The sequence below is a fragment of the Apium graveolens genome, chromosome 6 (genome assembly GCF_009905375.1).
Source record: "Apium graveolens cultivar Ventura chromosome 6, ASM990537v1, whole genome shotgun sequence".
Lineage (NCBI taxonomy): Eukaryota > Viridiplantae > Streptophyta > Magnoliopsida > Apiales > Apiaceae > Apium > Apium graveolens.
Window position 1 is genome coordinate 90,079,374 of NC_133652.1, and position 18,360 is coordinate 90,097,733.

Below are 18,360 nucleotides of genomic sequence, written 5' to 3' on the forward strand. Positions count from 1 at the left end.
TGGGGAAGTACATGGGTCATTTGTGCTTTGAGGTTTAATCCTTGAGAGAGATTTTTCATCTCTTACATGATCTAATTTTCATGTTGGGTGTCTTAATTAAAAGTGAACACTATGCTCTATGGGTTTATCAAGTTTAGCCACTTGTTAGCCCATTTTCTTGATGTGCTACCTATACCTTAGCCTCGTTACAAACTTAACAAAGACCTTTTGATTCATGTATGCATGTATACGAAGTAGTGAAGATTTGGTGGACAACCAGGCACATGGTAGCACATGTACATTGATTGAAATTGAGTGAAACACTTGCACCTATACACTTGTGTGAGTTGAGAGTCATGTGAGATTTACATCTATAGCGTGCTCACTTACTGATTGTGACTTTGATGTTTATTTCATGATCTTTTTGTCTGTCAAGACATTGTGTGCATACTTGGATTATTTTGTGTCAATTGATGCTTAAGTGAAAGTACTTATACTTTCAGACACTTGCGGATTATTATGTGATTGGGGTTTACAATGTGTGGAGTACTATGATATGTTGAATGTTTGAGAGATTTGGTGTTTAAAAATATTTGATTTTGTGGGTACATCTTCTATAGGCCCTCACGAGACAAAACTCGTTTTACTAGGGCTGCCTCGAGGTTTAACGGCTTGTTGCATATACTCAATGCAATCGTGTCATCTACGAAAGTGGAATTAGTTAGTCTAGAATATTTTTATTTCTTTCTTTGCCCGAGGACGTGTAAATGGTTAAGTGTGGGCTATTTGATAGAGTATATATTTATATATATATATATTATATGATTTTGTTCCTCACATTTATTATATTTTGCATGTATTTGGATTTTTAGTAAATAAATTTTAATTTTTTATTATAGGAGGCAAGGAATCCTAAACTTGGAAGGATTGGGGAATAAAAAGTTGTTTTTGGAGATTTTTTAGAAGAAAATTCAGATTTATTGGATTGCACGCACATGCTACACTGTTTGGGCCATATCTTGAGTTCCAAAAATCAAATTGTACGATTCAACAGCCCAAGCGAAGATAACGAGATTATCTTTCATTCTAAGGTGGTCCAGAGAGAAATATCCATCTGGAGCGGCCCAGATGTTTTGAATAAAAGTTAACTATGAATTTTACTTAAAAAACAGAATCAGTTTGGGAAACTTACTTGTATTTTCCTTCAAGATTAAAATAGATTAGTTAAATACATATAGAGAGTTAATATATTATCAGGTATTAATAAAGTTCCCAAGAAAGAAAAAGGAGAGACTATGCTCAAGAGAGGAAAAGCTGAAGAAGAGGAGATTGCTGCGAATACAGATTTCATTTTTTCTTTTTGCTTTTTCATTATGTTTACATACTCTTGTGTATTATTTTTGTTAGAAAAATTATGTAGGCTTGATGATATTTCACCCAAACATCTTAGTAGATTTAATTAAGTGTGTTTGTAACTTTCAACGGATAATCTTACTTTCTCATCCGTTGAAAGAGTAGTTATGCTTAAATAAATTTTTGTAGCACATTCCTGTATACTGTAATGTCTTAGAGAATTAGAGGTTGTAGGATATTCTAAGTCATGTTGACTACTAGAATGATATGCAAAATAGGTTGGCTAATTATAGATATAGATTCCTTGTAATTTTGCATAAATGAAATTGTGTCAACTGCTACGGAAATACTTTCAATGGATGATTTTACAAGGCTTCGACAGATGACTCAAGATACTCTCAACGAATGATCCAATAGATTCTCAACAGATAATCTACAAAGTCTCGAAAGATAACAAATTTAAATAGCAGTTGAGAGTGACTTGACAATCACATGGGTTGATTGTATACAAAAGGAATGTGGCGGCCTATTTGCAGGTTTATGAGAACAAAGAAGCATTTCCATTTTCATGCTTACTTGAATAAATACAAAGATGCTGGATAGAGAGATGAAGAAATATGTGATTAGACTTAGAAATTTTGTTTTATATGTTTATCTTTTTCATATGTAACTTGGTGATATATAAACCAAGAGTAGCAAGCAAATTAATTATTGATTGAACTGAGAAATAGAAAAAAGTCACATCTTTTAGGAATTTCTCTGTTCTTTCTTTGTAACTTTACTTGTAAGTAGCTGTGTGCATTCTTGCATCACAGAGTTCTCAGTAAATATATATCTCTAGTGGAAAAGATCAATCCACCAGAAAGTTTTTAAATCTTTGTGTTTAATTACTTTGTGACTTGAATACATATATATTTCATTTCTGCACACTTGCATATTCAAACGCGGATATATTTTGGTAAAGAGTTTTCTTAATTTTCAAAAGAAACCAAGAATTACATTCAACCCCCGATCTGTAATTCTATTGTTGGATTGTTTGGGAATAACAATTGGTATCAGAGCAAGCTCTTGACACACTAAGGGTTTAAAGATCAAAACAACTAACAACATGAGTAGGAAGGATGTTGGAGTGAAGATCCCTTTTCTGAAAAAAGACAACTATCACTATTGGAAGGTGAAAATGCACATGCATCTTCTCTCTCAAGATGAAAGGTATGTTGATTGCATTAAAAAAGGCCCTCATGTTCCTCGAAGAGCTGCTACAGATGTTGAAGGAGTTGTAGACAATTAGCAAAGCATTCCAAAGCCACAATCAGAATAGACAAATGAAGATATTGAGCAAGTGCACAAAGATAAAAAGGCTATGAACATTATGTTTAATGGTCTTGATGGAGATATGTTTGACAATGTCATCAACTGTCAATCTACTAAGGACATTTGGGATACAATTCAAATCATATGTGATGGAACTGAACAAGTGGGGGAAAATAAGATGCAACTTCTAATCCAGCAGTATGAGCACTTTTATTATGAAGATAGTGAATCTTTTAAGTGACATTTTTAGTAAGTTTCAAAAACTACTAAATGCACTGAAGCTGCATGGAAGAATCTACCAGACAAAAGATTCAAACTTGAAATTCCTTAGATCTCTACCAAAAGACAGAAAGCCTATGATTGTCTCTCTTAGAAACTCTAAAGATTATAAGGAGTTTACTTTGGAGAGACTTTATGGCATACTAAAAACTTATAAGCTTGAGTTGGAACAAGATGAGCAGTTAGAGAAAGAAAGGAAGAATGGAGGATCTATTGCATTGGTAGTTGAAAAAGAGAGAGTGAAAGAGATGAAGGTTGAAGCTGTGGAATCTGTACCAAACTCAAAGGTGTGTGAAGGTAAAGGAAAAGGGCTAATGGCTGAGCATAAAGATCATCTTAGTTTGGATGAAATGGAGGACATAGATGAACATCTAGCTTTCCTATCAAGAAGATTTACCAAGCTCAAATTCAAAAAAAAATTTGGAGCAACCAAACCAAATAGAATTATAGTGGATAAATCTAAATTCAAGTGTTTCAAAAGTGGCTTGAGTGGTCATTTTGCAAATGAATGCAGAAAGCCTGATTGTGAGAAAAGAAAGTTTGAACCTGTGGATTACAAAAAGAAATATTTTTATTTGCTCAAACAAAAGGAAAGGGTTTTTCTTACTCAAGAAAAAGTTGGGCGGATAATGGGGTAGATGAAGATGAAGAAACAAGTTATGTCAATCTAGCTATAATGGCCAAATCAGATGAAGCAGAGGTCAGTTCTTCAAGCAATCAGGTAATCACTACTAATCTAGCACACCTTTCTAAAGATGAGTCTAATAATGCTTTAAATGACATGTCAACAAAATTATATCACTTTCGTGTTACACTTAAATCACTCACTAAAGAAAACACAAAAATTAAAGATAATAATTTGTTTTTAAGGGAGAGGAATACTGTGTTAGAAACTCAATTTGTTGAGTTTGAGAAACTAAAGATAGAGTGTAAGATTACAAAAGATGAATTGACTTAATCTCCGAAGAAAGAGGAAATTTTGAGAAAGCAGCTTGAACGAGAGCAAGAGGTAATCAAGACTTAGAAGTCATCAAGAAATGTACATACTCAAATTGCTAAAGTTCAAGGAATAGAATCATTCTGTGAAGAATCCTGGAAAAAGAGCAAGGAGAAACTGGATCCTAAGTCGGTAGAAGGATTATCGAAGGATGTGGAATCAACGGATTATGAAGCTTATCCGTCGAAAGATAAAAGGAATTATAAGTTGAAAAACAAGGATGCTCATCCGTTGAAAGAATAGAATCCAATTAGCAAAACCAAGCTAACTAAACTCAATGAGAAATATGGATCAGTTTCCAGTAACTTTGTTACAGGAGAATCAAGTCAAGTCAAGGAGAACAAAATAATGAATGTGAGGCATATGTTAATGAAGCAACTGAATGACAGATTGGAGATATTTGAGGTCAAGGCAGACTCCAAAAGAAAAAATAACAGGAACGGGAAAGTAGGAATTAACAAACATAATAACTACACACCTGATAAGTATGCACCTAGAAAAATCTGTGTTAAGTGTGGTAGTGTTAATCACTTGTCTGTTAATTGCAAATCTGCTATGCATGCACCCATATCTGCACCTCCCTCATTTCCCAACATGCCCATAATGCCTATGAATGTTATGCATGCATAAAATTTGAATTATGCATGCACAATTTTCTAATATGCCATTTGTACAAAATACTTACTATAATGCATTCAATATGCCTTAAATGTCATTTAACATGCCATACTGGAATAACATGTTTGCATATAATATGTCATTTCATGTTAACCATGTGCATGATAATTCTGCAATTATGAATGATTTTAAAAGCCCTACTCTAATGACCAAGGTTGAATCTCAATCACCTAAGTCAAGTGAGGAAAAGCCCAAGAAACCTAAAAAGAAGGCTGAAAAGGCAGGACCCAAGAAAACTTGGGTACCAAAATCAACTTGATTTGATTTTGATGTGTGCAGGGAAACAGAAAGAGTATGTGGTATCTAAATAGTGGATACTCAAGGCATATGACTGGAGATTTTGGCCTTTTTCACTAAGTTCAGGGAGAGAGTTGTCCTAAGTATTACTTTTGGAGATGACAACAAAGGGTATATTGTGGAATATGGCTTGATTTTTAAGGAGAATGTCATCATTAAAGAAGTTGCTCTAGTGGATGGACTCAAACACAATATTTTGAGTGTCAGCCAGCTATGTGACAAAGGCAACTCTGTAATCTTTAATTCTGAAGCCTGTGTTATTGCAAACAAGAAGGACATCAAAGTGGTTCTCACTGAAGTGAGAAAAGGAAATGTGTATCTCGATGACTTCAACTCATCAAATGTAGATTCTATCACTTGTCTTTTCAGCAAAGCAAGTCAAGATGAAAGTTGGCTATGGCACAAGAAGCTGTCTTATTTGAACTTCAAGACTGTGAATGAATTAGTCAGGAAAGACCTAGTAAGAGACATTCCTCAAGTTGAGTTCTCAAAAGATAAATTGTGTGATGCATGTCAAATGGGAAAACAAATTAAGGCATCATTCAAAAGGAATCTTGAATCTACAATTGAAGAATCACTACAACTATTGCACATGGACTTATTTGGATCAGTCAATGTGTTGTCAATCTCAAAGAAAAGATATTTCCTAGTGATTGTGGATGATTTCTCAAAGTTCACTTGGACATATTTCCTCAAATTTAAAGATGAAGCTAGTGAAATTATTATCAATCATATAAGGCAAGTCAACAATCATCTTGATCTCAAAGTTAGAAGAATCAGGAGTCACAATGGAACTGAGTTCAAGAATTCTGCAATGAGGTTGTTATGTGAAGAAAATGGGATCATGCATGAGTTTTCAGCAACAAGGACTCCATAACAAAAAGGAGTGGTGGAAAGAAAGAATAAATCTCTTACTGAAGCTGCAAAGACAATGCTAGAAGAATCAAAGTTACCAACGTATTTTTGGGAAGGAGCTGTAAATACCGCATGCTACACTCAGAATATTTCTTTGGTCAATCAAGTAAAATTCATTACTCCTTATCAATTGTTCAAGAACAAGAAACCAATACTTAACTTTCTTCATGTTTTTGGATGCAATGCTACATTTTAAGGAATCAAACTGAGCAACATGGAAAGTTTGATGTTAAAGCTGATGAAGGTAAATTTATTGGATATGTTGTGGGAAAAGCATATAGGGTCTACAATCTTAGAACTAACATTGTTATGGAATCTGTACATGTTGTGTTTAATGATAAGAAGATTGAAGGACTGCAAGATAAAGGTTTCCATGAAAACGTAAAATTTGACAATGTGGAGATGAACTGTTATGAAAGTGATCAAGAAATAATTTCTAAGGAAAATGCAGAAAAAACAGTAATAAATGAAGCACAAGGTGCATCATCTATTGACAGACAAACTGCATCATCCATCGAAAGGAAAAATTCAACATCCGTTGAGCCATCAATAGGAGTTGGAAGTCATTTTAGATCACACACAGAAAGGACCCCAACCTCAAGTCAAAGATCCACAAACTCAGGGGGGAATTTCTTCTAATCAAAACTCAGTCACACATCAAGACAACTTTGAGGCCTCTTCATCCAGAGCTATCTACCACAATAAAGGAAATGGACTAGAGATCACCGATTTGAACTAATTATTGGTGATGCATCTTCAAAAGTGCAAAAAAGGAAAGTAACTCAAGATGAATGTCTATATAGCAGCTTCCTGTCATAGGAAGAGCCAAAGAAGGTAAAAGAAGCTTTGTTGGATGATTATTGGGTTTTAGCTATGCAAGAAGAGCTAAACTAATTTGAAAGGAATGGGGTATGAAAGCTGGTACCCAAACCAAAAGGCAAGAATTCTATTGACACCAAATGGATATTCAGAAACAAGATAGATGAGAATGGCATAGTCATAGGGAACAAATCCAGATTGGTTGCTAATAGCTATTATCAATAGAAAGGGATAAATTTTGATGAAACATTTGCTCCTATTGCAAGACTTGAAGCTATCAGAATTTTTCTAGCCTATGCAGCCCATGCCAATTTCAAAATCTATCAAATGGATGTAAAGAGTGCCTTTCAAAATGGAGATTTGGAGGAGGAAGTCTATGTCAGTCAGCCTCCTGGTTTGGAAGATCCCAATTTTTCAGAATCTATCTACTATCTTTTGAAAGCACTCGATGGTTTGAAGCAAGCAGCTAGAGCCTGGTATGACACTCTGTCAAAATTTCTTCTAAAAAATCATATCACAAGAGGTACTGTTGGAAAAACTCTTTTCTTCAGAAATGTTAATGGCTCTAGTATACTTGTTCAAATTTATGTAGATGATATTATATTTGGCTCTACAGATGAAAAACTTTGTAAAAAGTTTGTCAAACTAATGCAAAGTAAATATGAAATGAGCATGATAGGAGAGCTAACTTACTTTCTTGGTCTCCAGGTTAAGCATGTTAGTGATGGAATATTCATTAGTCAAACCAAATACATTCATGATCTTTTAAAGAAGTTTGACTAAATGCATTACACATCAGCAAAACTCACATGGCCACTGCCACTAAACTTGAAATAAACATAAATGAAAAGTCTATAGATATTTCAAATTATAGAGGTATGGTAGGTTCACTTTTATATTTAACAGCCAGTAGGCCAGATATAGTGTTTGCTACTTATCTTTGTGCTAGATTTCAAGCTGATCCTAGAGAATCTCATTTAGTAGCTATTAAGAGAATTTTCAGATATCTCAAAAAAACACCAAAACTTGGCATTTGGTATCCTAAAGATTCTGGTTTTGATCTAATTGGTTATTCAGATGCAGATTATGCATGTTGTAGAATAGATAGAAAAAGTACAATAGGAACCTGTCAGTTTCTAAGAAACAAGCTTGTGTCCTGGTTTAATAAGAAACAAAACTCAATTTCTACTTCCAAAGTCGAGGCTGAATACATTGTTGCCGGTAGCTGTTGTGCACAGATTTCATGGATGAAAAATCAGCTATTGGATTATGGTCTACATGTGGACAAGATTCCAATTTTTTGTTACAACACAAGTGCCATTGCCATTACTGAAAATCATGTACATCATTTAAGGACAAAGCACATTGACATCAAGTACCATTTCATTCGAGAACATGTCATGAATGGTACTGTGGAACTTCATTTTGTTCCAGGTGAGCAGCAACTTGTAGACGTCTTTACCAGGCTACTTGATGAGTCAACTTTCACTAGGTTGGTAAGTGAATTAGGTATGCTTAATTATTCCTAAGTTATTTTGATGTCTATGCAATTTGTAATGCAACCAGAAATAAATTTGACTTTTCCTAAAGATGAAATTTTGGTTGTGTCAAAATTTATATCTCGACAGATGTACATTATCCATTGAAAATGAATATCGGTTGAATTTAATTATCTATTAAAAATCAAATATTATTCTGGGTACTTTATATCTCGACGGATAATTGTTTTATCTATATCCGTTGAATTGCTTTAATCATAGCTGTTAATTATATACCTTATCCTTCGAATTTACTTACAGTATGTATGTATATGTTGATGGATAATCTTCAGAATTTCTACAATTTATTTTTTTAACGGCTATTTTTGGCAATTTCAACAATTTTCATTTGGTACTTTATTGTACTTTTAATTTTTTTTAATTTTTATTTATTAATTTCTGAGAAAGTATAAAAGCCCCTTTCAATTTTTCATTTTACTTTTATCTTTCTCATTATCATCAAAGAAATTTTTACTCTCTTCATCTCCAAAAACCCTGTTTCTCTGTAACTGCTTTCAATCACAAAAATGGCACCTGTAGTCAAGATTATGTCTTAGTCTGTATTTGTCTATGAGAAGAACAACTTTGTGGTACTGGTGGACAAGAACATTGTTGCTTTTGAGGACTATCACAAGATGATGGACTTCATTCATAACTGCAAACTAAGCTATGCTATGCTTGAGTCTCCAGTAATCTACTGTGAAGTTGTAAAGCAGATCTGGACTACGGTTGTGTACAAATCCAAGGATAAAACCATTTCTTTCTCTCTTAAAGGTAATGATTACTGTATTAATTGTGATAAAATACAAGCTTGTTTCCATTTTCCTGAAAATAACACTAATGTTCTACACACAGACACAGATGTGAGGGTATGGGCTATTCTCTCAATTTTGCCAAAGTAGGTGAGATTAAGATAATGGGCCTTAGAAAAGAATGAAGTTTTCTCTGTGATTCTTTTATAAAAGCCTTTTCTGGTAAAATTAGCAACTTTGATGCAGTTACTTATTCAATGATTAACATGCTCTATACGCTTCTGAATGATAAGTACTTTAATTTTAGTAACTATGTCATGATAGAATTAGGATATAAATTGAGAGATATCAAGAAAAGGTCAACGAACATATACTATGCTAGGTTACTAATGATGCTAGCAAACTATGTTTCTAAGGACCTCATGATTGAGAACTTAACATATAAGCTTGTTTGTTGGGTCCAAGAAAAGAGGGTACTTACTGATTTGAACAGGAACAATCTTCATAGTGAAGTGCCTCTCAACTATCCGCCAATCATGGAGGCACCTCAGGTAAATGAGGTAACTGTTTCTCTCATAACTCTTTCCCAACCTCCAATTTCTTTACATTCAACTGTGGCTATGGAATCTGTGACTGTGACCAAACAGATGCCTACCCAAGCCACAAAACCAATAACTTCAAAAACCAAATCAAAGAAACAAAACTCTAGTTTCTCTCAACAGAAGCTAGTTTTAAAAACTACCACAACACAAGAGGGGAGTGTGAAGGGTGGTAAGCAAGCTGAGGGACAGGGTGAACATAAAAGAAGCCCTAAGGATAAAGTGAGAGAGGTTAGTGAATCCCAACCTAGCCACACCACAGTCTCCCAACAGTATGTGGTGATTAATAAGGACAGTAGCATATTGCTAGTTGCATCCTCCCAAAAGGATGTAACTATTGAAAATAGCTCATCTCGAAGAGCACCAAACAAAAGGGGTAGGGACACTACAGGCCAAACTCAAACCTATATTAGAAAGAAGAAATTAAAAACTTTAGGGGAGTCATAGGGTGCACACACAATGCCAACTGCAGTCAAAGACTCGGTTAATACACCATCTCAAATTCGGGTTAATATGGCTCCAATAAATGTGGAGTCACAGCCAAATTCTCTCACAATCGAAACACCTCACACACACAATTCTCCCACAAACTCACTGGATGTGGATATGATAAACACATAATTTTATGATTCTCCATCTTTAAAACTCATGGAGGAGCCAAAATCTAAAGCAAATGAGCATCATCTACTTGATGATATGTTGGCTCACTTGCCATTTCAATCTGACACTACTGATAAATCTGTGCATAATCTTAAATCAATCACCACAGATTCAACAGTAGTTTCAACTCCTAACTCTGTCATTTCTACCTTCTCGACGGATATTTCTCATCCATCTACAAGTGATTGTCTCTCGACGGATAAACTTAATAGTAATTATCCTTCGATATTCACAACTACTATTTCGACAGATGTCTCTCATCCGTTAAAAGTCTCTACACAGCTTGAAATTTTTAAACTTGTGACTAGTGTAGATGACTTAGTAGTTGTTCAATCACTCTTAGGATTGAGGGAACGGAGTGACTTGAGTGAGAGGATGAGTTTCTTTCAGGAAAAAGGAGAGGAAAAGAGTGCAATTCATCATGCTATTTCTTCCAGCATGGAAAAAGTGAGTGAGAGGAGTCCTACCTTAGATGGTGAAGGTGAGGGTGTGAGGGTGGGTAGCCAAGGGGAGCCCTTGATGCAAAAAAGAGAGAAAATAAGATAGAGGCGGGTACAGAAGAATGGGAAGATCCCATTTCTAATGAGTTAATGGATGTCAATGATGCAGATAAAGAGAAACTATTTCAGCAAGAATATCAAGTTATTCTGGATTCTGTCTCTTTTGATGCTAAGGCATTTACTCACCCTGAGAAGACTCTAAGGGTTCATTTGTTTAGTGTTGAACAACCCTGAATGGACTTACCTGACCGGATCTGCTTGTTTGGCTCTTATTATTTATTATTTGAATGAATCTTAAACAACTGAATCGCTCATGGAAAAAATAATAACAAAATGATTCATGAAAAATCTGAATTCTCATCCAAACCTTTCATTTTATTTTTTTTGAGTTTGCTTTTTCCTGTCGTGCTATTCTTTTACTTTTTTTTGTAAAAGGCTATTCTTTTACATTTATACGATCATATAAAACTCTTAAAAAATTAGTAAAAACCCGGGACCATATAATTAGTACTCGCAAGTCATGCCTATCATGTATCACAAAGTTTTTTAAATAAACTAATATCCAGATGAACTAAATTAATTTTAAAATAGTTATATTTATTTTAATTAGAATGCTTAATAAATAACTAGTCTGTCAAATCATGTTTAAAATAATTAAGTCTTTATCCGGCCCTAGTATCCATTTTGGTAGATCAATTTTTTTTAGTTTTCGACTTTAATTTATAGTATAGATTGTTATTCTTCAATTTTAATGCTAAACCTTTTTTTAATAATTTAAGTAATAAATTTCCTCATATTATGTCATTACTATTATATCAAAATTATTCAGATATTATATCAATATATCTACCAAACAATATTATTCATTCAGAATTCATATTCTTAACTGTCCAGATATATTAATCATTCATATATTAACTATTCAGATTTGCCAAATGACCCCTAAACTTGGTGCACACTACAGCTTCTATTCTAAGGGAAAAGGATGCAATCAATTCTCTTCCACCTACACCTAGTGATGATTTTAATTATCCTTCTGGAGCTTCTGGTGATTCAATTGGGGATGACTCTCTTGGAGAGGATGCTGAAGAGGTAGGCAAGAACATAGGGGGGTTGCAGATAATCCAGCCTAGATGTTTATAAAAGATCGCAACTATCATCATTTCAAATCCACCTTGTTCAAGCTCATCCATGACACTCAATCTACCATTCAAGCCACCGACAATGCCAGCACCAAAAGTCATCTACAGCCCATCTTGAGTCTCTTCAATTGCATAAAATTCAAGCTCTCTAACATAATCAAGATGTGGATGAACTCAAGAATTCTATTGAGCTAGTCAAGGCGGATCTCAGTAAGAGACTGGATTCCAAACTTCCCGAGTCAACCATGACATACATACACCAGAAGCTCCGGAAGGAATCTGACTTGAATAAAAAGGTTGAGGATTTGGGTTCAAGATTGTAAAAAGTGATGAACTCAATTGCTCAAATCCTTACCAATCAACAAACTCAAACCCTTCTACTACAGCAACTGGTGGCAGCTCAAACTTAAACCCCTGCTCTATTTGATGCTAACCAAAAGGGGGAGAAGAATCTAAATGTACAAGTCAGTAAGGTAATTGTTCCAGCCATTAACTTCTCAAAGCCACCACTGTTAGATAGTATTGATCTAATCAACATAGAAGCAGTTCAACTTAAGCTAAAAGAGCAAATGAAGAAAATTGATGAAAGAATTGAGAAGGAATTTGGTCCAATTGCCAATCAAGACAAATCTGTGAAGCACCCCACTCAATTGTGACCAATTCCAATAGATGAAATGAAGTTGGGGAACATGGAAAGAGGTGAAACCTCATCTTAAAGACATTAACAGGCCGTTGTGATTTTGAAGCCAAAGAAACACTCATCAAAACACTCAAGAAAACATTCAATGGACCTAGTCTATTCAACTTCTAAACTTGATGAAAAGAAGCTGCTTGGTCACTCTATTGCAAATCATAAAGATCCAAGAGACCCGGTTTTGAAGAAAAGGATAGCAAAGATCTACAGGGATGGCAAATTGATTTGTGTGATGGCGGTACATCCTCAATATAGAGAAGCCAAAAGAGAAGAGAGATCGAGGCTCAAATATCAGAAAAAGCAGGTTGACTTAGAAGCAAAGAAATAAGCTGAAAAGCCTGCTACCAAGTTAGAAACTGAGAAACCTGCTACCATAACTAAAACTGAAAAGCATGAGTGTGACGGCCTCAACCCCGGGATCAGGAGTTGACGTCACGAACAACAACAAACCATAAATAGAATACAACCCAAATTATTATTATTATAACATCACGACCCCCTTACCAAGATCTTTTCCAGGTTTAAGTATGATTTAGGCTATTCAGCTAATACAACACCAAATTATTTAAATAAGTCTAACACAACTATCTTATTACAGAAACTCAACAGACCTACATCAGGTCTGTCATATCGACCTCATAGGATCCTGATAGAGGAGGAACTGGAACTCTTCCCTGGCTATGACGGATAGGTCTCCTAGGCATCTACGATATATATATATATATATATACATATATAGACATATATGTATATATATTTATATATATTTGCAAGGGTGAGCAAACAATTGCTCAATAGTACCAATATATGAATAACAGAGTAAAACATGTTATGATAAATAGTTATAGGAACAGAAATTGTAAAATCATTCATGTATAAAACCATGAGAAACAGGAAAACAGGTAAAAACTGGATATCAATAACTAGCATGCTCTGTTAAACATAATATCAATCATGTGTTGTATAAACATCAGAGTCCAATTTTAGCATGCTATTTTCATTTCCAGATCATCTGTCTAAAACCAATATGTCCCGTTACGGGAACCACAAAACCAAAATCAGATATATACTGGAAGTTCAATGGTGAGACAGCTGATCAGGCTATCAACACCGAACAACTCTCATGGCCATCCCATAATATCTATTCCGGAAACTCAGAGACTAGCTAGGTCTCTGTTACGTTACGCTTTACTAATCGGTTTAAATAGGGCGCGCAACTGACTTAGCCTCTTACGCCACTATGTTGGGCCGTTATGGGCCTATTACACAACAACATCCAATATCTGATCCGTTTTATCCATTTTTCAAGATCACTTATACCTATCTCTTTTCAAAACAATTTAATCACAACACACTTCAAAACCTTTCTAATATCGTTCATAGTTCAGAGATAGGCATTTTCAGAAGTTACTTTTCCCCAAAATATGATTTGAACAAAAACATTTTAATAACATGGGATACGTAACTTAAAACATTATGTTCTAGTACGAAATTTAAATCAACAGTTATTCATATATATTACTGAACCATAAAAGATATGGTCAGAGGTACTTGCATTGCTGAGCTTTATCGACTTAACACTAGGTTATCCTTAGACCGACTTCAACACTCGGGTCTTTCGACCAAAATAAATTCTGATCACCCCAAGAGATTATCTGATGTCCGAAAAATATCTCCAGATAATCTGAAATTAATAGCCATAGACATACACACGCTGAAATGCCATATGGAGTAATCAACACCGTCAAACTCCTTTTTATGCCCTGAAAATAAATTAAAATGGAAATATGCCCCGCAAATTTTATTCTCAAAACCTCGCAACATATATACTTATGCGTAGGTATCGAAGGGCTGATCAATTCTATATATAACAATTGAAATTTGGACGGACAATTTGAGAGATATGAATTTTAAAAATTAAAAGTATATGAATATAGAAGATTGAGGGAGACAGAAGAGAGGGAGGGGAAATAGGGGGAACATAGGATGGGGAAAAGGAGGAGGAGGGAGTGAAATAGCAAGGGAGATTGATCAGAGGGATGAGGTCGAGGGAGTAAAAAAGATATATGAAGGCAGTTGTGTGGCGTGTGTTTTTTTTTGTAAAACACAGTAGGTGACATGTATCTTGTAATCAAAAGGGACAAAACATGTGTACTAAGACTGACATGTACCCCCTTCTTGAGCCTGATTCTGTTCCGCACATTACATTTATCGAACCAATTTGCAAGTAAAAATAATCCAAGAAATTACAAGAATAATTTTAAAATTCCCAGAATAATTGAAAACTAACAAAATAAAATTTTCATAATTTTTGAAACATTTTTGAATTGTGCATCAGTTCCGCATTTTGCGATTTAACGAACAAATGTGCGGGTAAATATAACTCAAACAATTTCCTAAATAATTTTAAAATTCTCAAAATATTCAAAACTTAAGAAAATATAAATTTCATAATTTTTGAAGCATTTTTGAATTTTACTTTGGACCCGCACTTAAATACAATCAGAAAATTATTTAGGGACAAATAATTAACGAAATATTATTTTCTAAATTTTATAAATTCCTATAAATAATTATTGGAATTATAAAACCATAAAATAATTTTAAAGATAATTTCAAGATTTAAGAAAATAAATCTTCAATAAAATTACTTTTAAAAGCAAAAACAAAATGATACCACTCATCAATTAATTATATAAATAATCTTCAATCATTACTGAGTCACACACAATTAATATTACATACAACACATAGATGACATAATTTTCTCATATTTTTATTTATTTAATAATTACAATCTTAATAATATAAACGTACAGATCATTATAATGAGGAACCAAAGCAGAAATCTGTAAAAAGGGTAAAGGAGAGAGCCAAAAGGAAGGTGATATTTGAAGAAGAAAAGGAAGAACCAAAGCCAACTCAGTCTACTACCATAAATCAACCAACTACGCCCATAATGGAGCAAGTTGAAATCAAAGTCCATCCTGGTGTGAATTTTCATAGTGAGCGAATCATTCCCAAGGATGAACCAATAGACTGGGAAAGCTTACCTATACCTGAGCTAAACATCCCAATTCTAACCACTTCAAAAAGAATAAAGAGATCAGCAAGCAAGCAAGTCAAGTCTGTCTCATTCCAATCTAAAGCCTTATCCAAATCCAAGCCAACAGTTAACAAAGGAGATCAGCTCTTCATCTGTGACATAAAAGAATTCTCAGACATCAACCTTTACCTGGATGAGCTAGAGGAAGTGAGAGCAATTAATGCCCATAACAGACTTCCAAAAAGATTGGTGTTCAGGTACAAGGGTGGAAAATAAATGATTTAGCCTTTTCATAGGATTCTCAATGAAGGCTACACTGTTTTAGTTAATGTATTCTCTGCAATCAAGAAAGATTTTGGATTCACAAAGGTGGCCAAAACATAGATACTTAAAAAAATTCAACAAATAAGACAAAGCTGGAGAGACCCAAGTGCACTACCAAGAATCTTAACTATTTCTTATACTGGAAGTAGAGTGCACTTGAGGTCATACTGGTTGATGGAGTTTAGAGATGAAAGAAATACCAGAAGATTTTTCAGATTAGAAGACCAACTAAAAATATCAAGCAATGAGACTCTCAAGGAGATACAGGAGATGTTGGATCTATCTAATGAAGATGAATCTGAGTTCAACAGACAACTCCAATACCAGATAGAAGAGAACAATGAGAAGCTGGGAAAGAAGACTAGACACTCAAGGAACAAGAACTAATTTGCTCAGGCTAGAGGAGCACCTTGAACAAGGCTTGTGAGATTTCTGTGAACTATCTTCTATCAATTTTTAATAAAATTTACAGTACTTATCATTTTTATCTATCATTGAATGATCATTTTGTATAAGGTATTTTGTTATCATCAATTCCTCCTAAATTTATGCCTACAATTCTAGTAGACATAAACTGGGGGAGATTATTAGGAATATATTGTAGGCTTGATGATATATCACCAAAACATCTTAGTAGATTTAATTAAGTGTGTTTGTAACTTTCAACGGATAATCTTACTTTCTCATCCGTTGAAAGAGTAGTTATGCTTAAATAAATTTTTGTAGCACATTCCTGTATATTGTAATGTCTTAGAGAATTAGAGGTTGTAGGATATTCTAAGTCATGTTGACTACTAGAATGATATGCAAAATAGGTTGGCTAATTGTAAATATTAGATGTCTTATAATTTTGCATAAATGAATTTGTGTCAACTGCTATGGAAATACTTTCAACGGATGATTCTACAAGGCTTCAACGGATGACTCAAGATACTCTCAACGGATGATCCAGTAGAGACTCAACGGATAATCTACAAAGTCTTGACGGATAATAAATTCAAATAGCAGTTGAGAGTGACTTAACAGTCACATGGGTTGATTGTATATAAAAGGAATGTGGCAGCCTATTTGCAGGTTTATGAGAATAAAAAATCATTTCCATTTCCATGCTTACTTGAATAAATACAAAGATGTTGCATAGAGAGATGAAGAAACATGTTATTAGACTTATTTATATGTTTGTCTTTTTTATGTGTAACTTGGTGATATATAAACCAAGAGTAGCAAGTAGATTAATTATTGATTGGACTGAGAAATAGAAAAAAACCACTTATGTTAGGAATTTCTCTATTTTTTCTTTGTAACTTTACTTGTAAGCAGTTGTGTGCATTCTTGTATCACAAAGTTCTCAATCAATATATATCTCTGGTGGAAAAGATCAATCCATCAGAAAGTTTTTAAATATTTTTGTTTAATTACTTTGTGTCTTGAATACATATATATTTCAATTCCGCACACTTACATATTCAAACACAGATATATTTTGGTAAGGAGTTTTTTAATTTCCAAAAGAAATCAAGAATTACTTTAAACCCTTTTCTGTAATTATATTGTTAGATTGTTTGGGAATAACAGTTTTCTTTAGAGATGATGAACTAATATTATCTCTAGGCCTTTAATGGATTCTATTTTAATATATATGTTGTATTCTTTTCTCTCTATTGTTGTGGTTGTATTAGTTGGTTATATTGATTTTTGTTTAATATGTCTTAAAGACTGATCACCCATGAGATGGATTTCGTAATTTAGGTGGACTTGGAAAAGAAAACCTGAGTTAAGACCCAATCAATATATCTTAGGATTAATATTTATATTAATTTGTGGTTAGGATAGGAATATACCTAAACACCCTAAGAAGTCCAATTAAGATGAAACTTAATGTTGTTTATATTTTTAAATCTTACATAGAAATATGGGGTTATTGCATAAATTAGAGTCACTTGAGATTCAGAAGGTCCTTGTGAATACATGACTGTCTTAGACTAGAAATTAGACCAAGAGAATAGAGGTTAAAGAAGAAGCTTGTTGAAGAACATAAGATGAAGTTAAAGGCCTAGTTTTCATTCTCTTAGAATTTATTATTCAATATATGTGTTAGTTTAATTCTGTAGTGATAATTTAGTAAATACTTGCTTGATTTTTATTAGACTCAAATTAAAAGAAAAGTAGTAATTGGTATTTAGCAGCTTATTAATAATCTTCGTGGGAACGAATTAATATACTATTTGTTACGATACGTGTTCTTGCATTAAGGCTGTAAAACCAACAACACAAGTCATGCCAATAATGAGAACAATTCTAGTCAAAAAGATCACACCAGTAAATGGGATAGAAGTCACACTAGAGATGCAATAATTGGTGATCCCAATGCTGGAGTGAGAACTAGAAGTGCTACTGCAAATGAATGTTTGCGTTCATGTATTATGTCTCAAATTGAGTCAATGAAAACTTAAGAGGCCTTGCTTGATCCTTAT